General features: G+C 44.1%; 1 protein-coding gene across 1 annotated transcript in view; it reads right to left on the reverse strand.

Annotated features, from left to right (window-relative positions):
- The window catches only part of Frmpd1 (FERM and PDZ domain containing 1), a 164816-nt gene extending 153249 nt beyond the window's left edge, over positions 1–11567 (reverse strand). Inside the window, exons 1-2 of the mRNA XM_028770261.1 lie at positions 11539–11567; positions 11339–11448 (exon numbers count right to left, since the gene is read on the reverse strand). The gene's annotated coding sequence lies outside the window, so the exon portion shown is untranslated. The remainder of the gene's footprint in view (positions 1–11338; positions 11449–11538) is intronic.
- Positions 11568–12033: the final 466 nt, after the last annotated feature.

The raw sequence follows: 12033 nt of genomic DNA on the forward strand, positions 1-12033 counted from the left end.
CTCTCTCTCTCTCTCTCTCTCTCTCTCTCTCTCTCTCTCTCTCTCTCAAATAGGGTCTCTTTATGTAGCCCAGGCTGGCCTTGAACTCATGACTCTTCTATCTCCCCAGGTTCTGTTATTACACCAAATGTTACCTCATATGACAACCCCCTTTCCATGGTCTCACAGATGGAGACCAGGATTTGAGTTTTATTCCTACTGGCCCAGCTGCCCTCTGTAGTCCTAGAGACAGGTAGGACTGTGCCCTGCTAATCAAGCCCTAGCCTCTGAAATAGTCTCCATGCCAAGTTTCAACACTCTGAGCCTAGTCTACATAGTGAGTTCTAGGTTTATCTCAAAGGAGGGAGGAAGAGATAGGATAAAATAACAGATATGCATGTTTTAATTGTAAAGATTCAGATGAACGGAATGGGATATGATCAGAGAAGTTTATACAATTCTGACAGTGTTAAGTAAGATTGTCCCAAGCCACCTGGGGCTCAGAGGGCCCCAGAATCTCCAGACTGTAAAGTGTTAGCAGTTAGCATCAGTGAGTGATTCTGGAAGAATTAGAAATGAGATTGTCCTCTGAGAGTTAAACTAGGGCATCACCACATAATGGATTAGAGCAGAGATCAACTAAGTCTCCTTAAAGAAACAGTGGTCCTTAGACTGGGAAGGCAATGAGATCTGAAGGCAGAATCACTCAGAAGGAGGCTAACTAGCCATGAGAGCATGAGGCAGTCAGACAAGCTGTGCTCAGCAGATCCCAAGGCAGAGCGGCTGAGCTCTGAAGGCGCTGAAGGTGGTAGCCAAGGAGATTCTGAGATGAGTACCTTCCTATTAGAGAGATGTAAGCCAGATACCTCAAAACATTCTTTCAATATTTTCCCCTTGTCTTAATCCAAATTTACCAAGCAAACTAATTAGAGTTCTAATTCTCTAACTATGGCTTTAGATCCACCTACATCGGTAATGGATGTGGGCTTCCTTTCCCAGTTGTATTTCTTACTGTGACTTGGCAAGCTGACCACTGATTAGGGGAGGAGCTTCCATGTGATCCACCTACAGGGCCAGAACGCCTAACACAGGAGCATCTGATATCTTCGGCAATCCAATTTTTCTTTTCCTTTGGGAAGTTGCTGTCCAAGTTATAGACAGCAGCATTGGAAAACTAGACCACTGGGTACTGATGGATCACATTGGGCAAAAAAACAGAATCTGGATCCTGTGAGGTCACAAGAGCGAGCCCATTGAAGTGATAGCCACTGTGAAAAGTCTTTGAGAAACCATTCCAGCCAGCCTTTTTCTGGGGTCATTCGGTTCTTCTCATTACCCACACTCTTCTTTGGGGAACAAGATAGAACTGAACTTTCCCTTCTCAATACAATTCAGGGATTTCCTCCACAGTGAAGCAGAGCTCTCTCCTAGAAATCCCAGCATACCTTCCCCAACATGGTCTGCTATTGCTCCTCTGCACACACTCTGAATCCTGAACTTGGTTTCTTTGTTCTTCTGTTTATCTATGCCTAGAAGAACTCTTTGCCCTCCCTCCTTAGACCTGCATGCCAAATGCCATGTTCAACTCAAGGCTTAGAGTGGGTGGCCGCTCAGCCATTTCCATAAATTGTTGTTCCATCTCCAAAGTCCCTCTACTCCTGTTCACCAGCTGTCCTAGTTTGAGGTGACCAGAAGCACCTTGGGGAGGAAAGGGTTTATTTCAACTTATAGCTTGTAGTCCATCACTGAGGGAAGCCGGGTCAGGCGCTCAAGCAGGATCTTGGAGGCAGGCACTGAAGCAAAGGCCATGGAGGTGCTGCTTATTAGCTTGCTCCCCTAGACTTGCTCAGCCTGCTGTTTTGTACAACCGAGGACAACCCACCTGGGATAGTACAACCCACAATGGGATAAGTTCTCTTCCATCAATTAGAAATGAAGAAAATGTCCCACAGACATGCCTATAGGCCAATCTGATGAAGACATTTTCTCAGTTACGGTTCTATCCTCTCAGATGACTCTAGCTTGTTTTCAAGGGCTACTGTGAGGATGTGGTCCCTAAGAGTTTCAGAAATAAAAGTCCTTGTTGTGTTCAGAACCTTCTTCTTTTATAGGAAAATCTTCCTGGAAAGTAGGATTCATTGGGTCTTTGATTTACTTATTCAGTCATTTAACAGTTATTTCCTGAACGCCTGTAAGTGCCAGGAAATGAGATCCAAACGTAGAAACAACCGGCAGAGCCTTTTCTCTTCATGTAGCTTGCTGCCTAGCAGGGAAGTCAGACACCAAAGAATCAATAAACCCCAGCTGTGACAGTGTCATGACACATAGTGTGTACAGTACTGTGAGCTGGCAGAAAAGGCTTTCCCAGGACCACTGGAACAAAACCCAGAGGATTCAGTCCAGAGAAGCAGGAGCCATGAGAGAGCGTGAGCTGAGTGCTCCCAGTGGTCTGTGCCACTGAGTAGTTCAGTGACTACTTTCATTCGTCAGATAAACACCAGGAACACATTTACCAGTCTCTTTCCTTAGACCGTTTTCTAGTTCAGGCAGGACACTCCACACACACTAACAGCTTGAAATGTAGAATACACTTTGCTGTGTTTCAGTTTTCTTAGTCATAGCCACACTTCTAGTGGACAATATCATTTATTTGTTTCAAGCTAATGTCCTCATTTCATACTCAAAGAGAACTTTAACATCATGGTTTGGGAAGTCTTACTGCGAATATTGTCTGCCTCCTATGAGACAAAAAATCTTTGTCTTTTTCTTTTTTAAGATTTATTTTATGTTTGTGAGTACACCATCCCTGTCTTCAGACACACCAGAAAAGGGCATAGGATCCCATTACAGATGGCTGTGAGCCACCAGGTGGTTGCTGGAAATTGAACTCAGGACCTCTGGAAGAACAGCCAGTGCTTTTAAGCACCAAGCCATTTTTCCAGCCCCAAATCTTTGTCTGTTTAATTGCTGTATCCCTGATGCTATATGGATGCCACATAACAGATGCTTAGTGTGCATCTATGTATGAAAACAATGACACTCATTGGATGGATGCAGGATGGATGGATGGAGGCTGGATGGATGTAGAATGGTCGGATGGATCTCATCTTCTCAAATAGAATCACTGTAAAGGACAGAATTTGCCTAGGTCATATTTAGGGTCCTCTATCCCTTAGGACAATGTCCTACCTATAGTAAATAATCAAAAATCAAACGGTCAATATATCTTCACATATATTTATCTTCACATATATTTCCTGTTCTTGGGCTAACTACTGCCTCCCTCAGATCCTGGTTGCTTCTTCTGGACCCAGAAATGCCACATCCTCTATCCCATGGGAGCCCTCTCCCTCTGACACTGGTGACAGCGGCTAGGTTCCCTGAGACCGCTTATACACCAACAGCGCTGCTGTGTGCGCTGGAGCATTTGAAATGCTTTAAAGTGCTCCTTACATACTTCAAGGGAGGACACACCCCATATAACTTTGTAGGGTATTATAAACTCCTTCTGAGATCACTGTACAAGCAGGTTCTCTTCTCTCTCTCTCTCTCTCTCTCTCTCTCTCTCTCTCTCTCTCTCTCAGTCAGGAGCCCAGGCTGGAACCAACAGAGATAACAATAATTACCATTTACTTCACAATTAATTACACTCTGCTTGTTGACCCACATGATGCCACTGGGATGTAGGTGAGGGTTTCCTGGCCTTTAAATGGTTAAAGGACTTAGAGAGAAGATCATAAAGGTCTATTTATATCTTGCACAGATGTGTGGCCCAAGCTGAAGGGAGAAGTAGATTGCTGAAGTACATTTACAGTCACCACTGGTCCTTCTTGGCTGAGAGAGTCACTTTGAGTCCAACCTCATTATAACCAGGTGCATGAAGTGCTGCATCTTCTAGGACGGGAGGTCATGGGAGAAGTGCATGCAACTCAGACACTGAGGATGCACAGGACACCTTCGCTGCAGAAAGCTCTGTGTCCTGAACTAAGTAAAAAGATTCCCAAAAGATAATAACTGTTTGTTACACATGGATTTCACTGCAATGGGATTCGCCCCAGGCTTTTTTTTAGAACGGGTGCACTTGGCTAATAAAACAGTCTACTAAAGTAAATGCATGGATTTGGTCTTGTGTGTTTTGTTTTATTGTAAATACACAAGACATTTCTAGTGTTTTTCTTGCAAACCTTTTCTTTATATTGGATTTCCAAGTGTAAGGCTTGCTCCAAGTATTGATTTTGGTCCGTGTTCTCTCCCTCCCCCACATTCTGTGTGTGTGTTGGAGGGTGGGTCTTCGGGTGTATATCCTTGAGACAGGGTTTATGTAGCTCAGGCTGGCCTCCACTGTAACATAGTCAGCCTGGCATCAAACAGGTACTTTGCCTGCCTTAACCTCCTAGCACTGGGATTATTGATTTGTGCCACCAGGCCCGGCCAAGCAGTGATTTTGATATTTTGATAATCTGGTGGTATTTACATACACGTACTTCTCCCAGAAGAAAACAGAGTCAAGTCAGAGACAACAAAGCCTAACAACCTGAATTTGGTATCTGAAATCTTCACGATGGAAGAAGAGAATCAACCCCAGCAAGCTGCCCTCTGACTTCTACCCACATTAATTCTGAATGAAAACAAATTCATATATGAGCAAAAGATGGCACACAATCCAGGGTCTGTGGACCCAACACTAGGGACATCTAACTTCCCACTTCTCACATAGTGTTGATGGGAATAAAAATTAGTGCCAAGGCTACAGAGGAGAATTTGGCATTATCTATCAATATTACAAACACGCAAGCACGTGCGCGCGTGGGCGTGCACACACACACACACACACACACACACACACACACTTTGACACAGTGCCTCTACTTTTAGAACATTATCCTGCAGATACATTTTTACATTGGCAAACAGGTTTACCATGAAGATAGTGACTGTAACATTATCTATTATGGAAAAAGATGGGGAACAAGCTTACTGTCTCACAATAGAGGACTGGTCAGATAAATTTTAGTATGCACACAGATTGAATACAATGAATCTTTCTTTTTTTAATTGTGTGTGTGCGTGCCCTTGGAGTTCAGAAGTGTCAGTCACCTAGCCCTAGAATTACAGGCAATAGGAGTCTCCCAATATAGGTGCAGGGAGATGACCTCGGGTTTTCTGGAAGAGCACTACTCATGCTTGACCTCCGAGTCATCTCTCTAGATCCAGTGAGTCTTTTTAAAAAAATAAGAATAAAAAAGTGGCAAGAAGTGATGGTGGTCTATGCCTGTAATCCCAGCACTCAGGAGGCAGAAGCAGGGGGATCGCTATGAGTTCAAGGTCAGTTTGGTCTATAGACAGAGTTCAAGGACAGAAGAGAGAGACAGAGACAGAGAGAGACAGAGAAGAGAAGGGGAGAGGGAGAGGAAGAGGGGAGGGAGGAGAAAGCAGAGACTAGAGAGATGGATAAGAGCAGTTGCCGCTCTTGTAGAGTACCCAGGTACAGTTTTCCCAACAGTTCCAGGGGATCAGATGCCCTCTTTGGCCATTAGCCAGAGCCAGACACAAGCAAGCTACATTAAGGAATCCTTTTTGCCGGGCAGCGGTGGCACACACCTTTAATCCCAGCACTTGGGAGGCAGAGGCAGGTGGATTTCTGAGTTCGAGGCCAGCCTGGTCTACAGAGTGAGTTCCAGGACAGCCAGGGCTACACAGAGAAACCCTGTCTCGAAAAACAAAACAACAAAAACAAAACAAAAAAAGGAACCCTTTTGTCCTTTATTGATTTCTACGTATGCGGAGCGATTTCTTACAGGGTAGGCATATTAATTCTATAATATACAGGCTATATATGTCGAAGGTACGTGTGTTTATGTGCACCACTATGCACTAGATGCTACCCCGGCTACTGGGGAGGAAATCAAGCAAAACTCCCTGTCCACACAACTCACTAATTCTGTTGGAGGGAAGCAGACAATAAACATTGCAGTGTCTGGCCGTAATAAGTATTAAGGAACTAGAAGCAGGAAAAAATCATAAGAATTGTTGAGGAAAACCTGTTAAACAATCCAGCCATTCTAGGAAAGTGTCACTGGAATTAAGACCTGGGGGAAGGAGAGGGGAGGGAGGAGGGGTGGGAGCAGTGGGAGAGGGGACTAGTTCAAACCCCGAGGCCAGGGGTTAGAGATGAAGACCCAAACTTCTAGTGACTGAGGGAAAACAGAGGTGATAATTCTCTTGGCTTTCCCAAGGGAAAGTGTGGCCAGGTGGCTGGGCGAGGATGAGATCAGAGGAGCCTGGCCTCTGCGGGCTCTGCAGCAGTAGGAGACTCTCCCCTGAGTCAGATGAATGCCCTGGAAGATCCTGAGTTTGCATTTTAGCAAGAATTCCCTGTTACCATGACGAGGGTAGATTTGGAGGGCACGGGGTAGGAGGAAGTGACCCAACTGTCCAGGTGAGAGACGATGGTTTGAAGGAGGATGGGAGCTGTGGGGAGTGAGGAGTTGTCAGACTCTGGAGATAGTTTGACAAGATTTGCTGACCAGATTAGAGAGGAGGCATAAGAGAAAATGCTGAGTCAACGATGACTCCGAGGATTTTAGCCTTGGCAGCTTGTAGGCACGAACTGTCCCTACCTGGCATGAGGGAGTCCTGGGGTTATATAGGTTTGTTGGGGGCAGGAGGATGAGACAGGAAATAGTAGGAGTCAAGTTTGGGGCAGTTTTGGTTTTTATATTTCTTTGTTTATTATTTGTGTCTGTGTGTGTGTGTGTGTGTGTGTGTGTGTGTGTGTGTATACAAGCAGGGCCACATGCCAGGGCACTCATGTATATTTCCGAAGACAACTAGCAGCCATCCCTTCTCTCCCTCCACTGAGTAAGTGCTGGGGATTAAACCCAGGTCATCATCAACTGGGCAGCAAGCCCCTTTATCTGCGGAGCCATCTCACTGACCCAAGTCTGGGAAACTGTAAACTTGTAACATCCAAATGAATGCTCAAACATGGACATTAAGTAGACAACTGGATATCTGGCCAGAAATTCTGGTGTAAGGTTGGGGTGTAATAATATCCATCTATAAAACTGGGATAATAATACATAATACCCATGCTGTAAGAATTATGGGAGAATTAAACAAGATAATGCCTTAAAAGCTCTCAGGGCAGGCAAGGCCTAGAATACAAGCTACCTACAGTGCACTTTAGCTGTTTTTATTAGAATTTAAATACTCTCTGTACTCCTGTCATTACTATAGAGTTCTGAATCTACTTGTTCTCGGGTTTAGCAAGATCGTTTTTTGTTATCTGACTGTCAGTTCCAGGGAACAATTTTTAAGAGAAAGCAAGAGTCTCTGGGGTCCTAGCAGCATGTGTAGAACTGGTTTCCAGAGTTCCAGGGTGGAAGGGTTTTCATGCATCTGCAGTCCTCGTAGGGAAGTTACACCAAGCCTCTTAAACAACCAGCGTGTAACTTTATTGACCAAGGAATTACCCCACAGTTTGAAGAGCGGTGGAGATGGAAGATGAGACAGTTCGCTGAGGGAAAACTGAACACCAGCAAGGACCCTGGGGGAAGACATTCCCAGTGCACTCCTGTGGCCTTTGTGACCCAGTAGGTTGAAAAGGAGTGAAGCCTGGGAACCTACTATCCTGTCTAGACTTCAGTCACTAGAGATGTTATCACAGACCACAAATTTATCTGGCTCCTTTTAAAGTTGATTCACAAAGGCCGTGACCTGGGCTGTCCTAAGACGGCAAGCTTCTCAGAGGACCTCTCCTTGAAGACACATGACCTTGCTCTCTCCTACTGACTAGTCCACTGCTCTTTAGCTGTTTCATGTTGGGGAATCAGAGACCAAAGCTGGGGTTACTGTTTTTATAATGTAATATAAGATCTTTGAAGCAAACAAGTATCTTAATATCACAACCCAAACCATGGGCTTTCTTGTTATCTATACATCTCTTTGAGTTTAGACTATACATCCACGACTGTGTAATTCCCTTCTGTGCCTGTGACAGGCCTGATGTCAAGTAACCACCTGTTAATAATCCTGTTGTCTGCATCTGTAGCTGAAGGAAAAGGAGGCTGAAGTGGTTCAAAGCATCCAAAACACTTCTGCAACAAACAGGCAACTGTGCCACATAAAAATCACAGGCCCTGGTGAATCAGCACACAGTGCTGACATGAACAGACTACTAGTGAGGGGACAGACAGGGTCAGTAACTTGACAAGGGGCTCCTTCCCAGAATTCTCATTGTCTTCCACTTCAAAGGCGGCTTTGTAAACAGGGCTGATTGCTGCTAAGGAGGAGCCATCAACATGACAGGAGCCGGTCTCAGTCCTCTCTCTAGTGAGTTCTACATTTGTCACTGAGTTTTCATGGTGGGTTTCTACAGCCTTTTCCCAGGAGGCAGAAAAGAAGGATACCTAAGAAGGAACACTTTGGGGGCCCAGAGCCCAGCAGAATATGAGAATATGAGAATATGGTTCCCTACAGGGTCCTACTCCAGTTTCCGCTTGACTGTGTGTCCCACAACTCCAGTTTGAGGGGGACTAAAATAGCCAAGTGCTGATTACCCCAAGCCAGTGGTTCTCACCTTATAGGTCGAGACCTCTCTGGGGTTAAGCGACCCTTTCGCAGGGGCCACCTGCGATGATCAGGAAACACAGATATTTACTTTACAATTCGTAACAGTGGCAAATTGTTATGAAGTAACAAAAGAATTATTTTATGGTGGAGGTCACCACAACACGAGGAACTGTATTAAAGGGTCAGAGTTGAAGCATTAGGAAGATTGAGAACCACTGCTGTAAACGGAACCAGTAGATGACAGATACTAAAGAATTCCTACCCTATTTCTGTTTAATTAGTTTTAAGTAAGTTTTATTCTTTTTTTAAAAAAAGATTTATTTATTTATTTTATGTTTGTGAGTACACTGTCTTCAGACACATCAGAAGAAGGCATCAGATCCCATTACAGGTGATTGTGAGCCACCATGTGGTTGTTGGGAGTTGACTTCTTACCTTCCAGCCTTGGGCTGTGTGCTAGAGACACAGAATTTGAGTCATATACAACCTTGAAAGGTTATGAATGCATCAGAGTATTGTGATTGATCATAATAGCTCTTCTATGATCCCTAGGCCTGTACCCTAGCCCTACAAGTTACCCCTGACTGTCCTCGGGTGAGCATTTAACTTCTCTATCCCTGAGTGAATATTTCCAGAGTTTTGTTGTGATCACTATAGTCAATGATTTCAGACCATACCTGACATAGAGTCAGTTCTCAGTAATGTTAGCTATCACTACTGTTGTGTTCTGTCTCCTCTTTCTGTGATCTCAAGCTTAGTCCATTTTATTTCACTTTTGGGTCTGGCTGTTTTCTTCTTTCCCCAACAGGGACTTTTTATTTTGCTTCTGACTCACTCATTGTTGGTCTCTAAGAAGGACACACGGCCACCTAGCATTTGACTGGCATCTTTTCTACTAGGATTCAAATTCAAAACTTTCAAGATAGTAGGCAAGTGACCCACATGAGTCATTGTGTAACTATTTTTCTAAGGAACACCAGATCTGAAAGGAGTCATCCTAAGCCTAGCTCCTGAGAAAACTTTCATGATTTCAGTTCTTTCCAAGACATAAAAGCTCCACTGCCAGAGAGCAGAAAGAAGCTTCCCAGAATTGTTAGACCATGATACGGTCCATGATGATTGATCCATGTTATCCCCCAGGTCCTAACTAGCTGCTTATGACAAAGTCACACAGTTAGGGAGATCTTTTTTCATTTCTTTTCCTTGTGAGACAGAATATCACTATGTACCCCAGCCTGGACAGGAATGCACTATATAGCCTAACTTGGCCTCAAACTGACAATTTTCCTGACTTGGCCTTAGACTAAGATTATAGACATGTGTTCATGTTGGGCTAAATGTTTACTTTCCCTTGTACTTGTCAAAGCCATTACCACCATTCTTTAAAAACAAAGCATGGGGCTGGGGAGGTGGCTCAGTGGTTAAGAGCACTGACTGCTCTTCCAGAGGTCCTGAGTTCAATTCCCAGCAACCACATGGTGGCTCACAACCATCTGTAATGGAATCTGATGCCCTCTTCTGGTGCATCTGAAGAAAGCAATGATGTACTCTGAAGAGAGCAATGGTGTACTCATATGCATAAAATAAATAAATAAATCTTAAAAAAATAGAAATTAAATAAAAAAATAAAAAAACAAAGTGTATAACCATAGACTACAGCTGTTCCAATTCTGGGTTCAAAGGTGTGAAAGTCAGTACACAACAGAGACTCCTGCACATTCATGTTTACCATGTACCATCCACCAAAGTCAAGCTATGGGATCAGCCTACTTGCCTGCCATTGGGTTAAAAAGTTTAGCATAAGCCAGGTGGTGGTGGTGCACACCTTTAATCCCAGCACTCAGGAGGCAGAGGCAGTCGGATCTTTATGAGTTCAAGACCAGTCTGGTCTACCCTCCGGGACAGCCAGGGATACACAGAAAAATCTTGTTTCAAAAAAAAAAGTGTAAATATATATACAAAGTAAAGTTTTAGGTAGCCATGGAAAAGAATGACATTATCTTTGGGGAAAAAATGGATGGAACTGAAAAACATGATGTCAAGCGAAATAAGCCATCCTCAGGAAGACAAACACCTCACTTTTTTCTCTCATTAGATAAAAGTATACACTCAGAAGAAGAAGATGGACTGTTAGCAATGAAAACCAGGAGGAGGCAGGAGACACCACTAGAGTGTAGTGGGGTTGGATCTGACCAAAATAGTGTTTGAAAAAATAAAAATGAAACCCATTATTTTGCACAATCAATACACACAGAGTTATTATTAAACACTACTATAATCAGTTTTTAAACTTACTGGTAACCAATAGACATGCAAGCTTCAAAAATAAATGACGTTTTTTAAAAAACCTGGGCAGATTCTAAATTTCTATAACTTGGTTGTTCATAGCCTCAAGTTACAACTAACCACAGGCCATGATCTCAGCGGCTCAACCGAAGAACACCTGGCCAAGCGCCATGAGATTCTCACTGTGTCAACCTCAGTACGTAACTGGGTAATTTCATCATTCAAAGTTAATGCTTAAAACTCTCAGCTAATACACATAAAAACTCCTCCCACCCCCAATAACCTGTTAAATTTATTAAGCGTCACACATCTGCCAACTCTAATCCCTGGAAATGCTTCTCTCTGATAGACTCCAGTTAGATCCGGAAGCTACTACTTCAAGTGGCTGTCCGCAGAGCTTCCCATGTCCAGAATGCCTAGCAGGGCTTCTTGTCTCTGAATATGTCTGCTAACTTGGAGCCAATGGTCCTGTTGCTAAGAGTTCCCATGACACACTTACTTGCTTCCTCCCACAGCTGTCCACAGACTTCACGCTGACCGCCAAGAGTAAATCCTGGAAGGAACTTCAGAGACCGTCCAATCTGAACCTTCATTTTACATCCACAAACACTGGAACCCACAGGAGGTAGATACTCAGCCAAGGTCATGCAACTCATTGATTCAAGGACCGAGGGTAGAATTGCCCAACTGAAGACTCACCTCTCGTGTGTCATTCTTCTTCCAGCCTGTTCCTCTGCTCTCCGCCCTCGTTGGCTTTCAAACACTTGACGCTCAGTCCACACCCTCCTGGGATGTGCCAGCAGCCTGCCAGGCTCACCTGGAGTGAACACCCCAGCTGACCCGGGGCTCTTTACCCGCAAAGAAATGAATGTGGAAATGTAAACACTGCGTAGGGTTACGAGAGATGTTGTAGTCTGTCCATCACGGCGTGGCTGCCAAGTCTGTGATGTTGATTATGACGTCTGAGAGGTTTCAGTTCTTCTCACTTATAATTTCCAGTTAGCTTACAATGCACACTGCCCCCCTCCATCATTTTATTTACCAGCCAACATTTATTAGAGCACTCACCATTCCTTAAGCACTGTGCCAGCTTTGGGGATTCAAGAATAAGAAGATGTTCTTCTGGGTGGCTTTTCACATTGTGATAAGTCTTACAGGCACACAGAAGCCACCACAGGTGAGCTAAAGAGAATG

The sequence above is a fragment of the Grammomys surdaster genome, unplaced genomic scaffold, assembly GCF_004785775.1.
Source record: "Grammomys surdaster isolate TR1022 unplaced genomic scaffold, NIH_TR_1.0 199, whole genome shotgun sequence".
In the NCBI taxonomy this organism is placed as follows: domain Eukaryota; kingdom Metazoa; phylum Chordata; class Mammalia; order Rodentia; family Muridae; genus Grammomys; species Grammomys surdaster.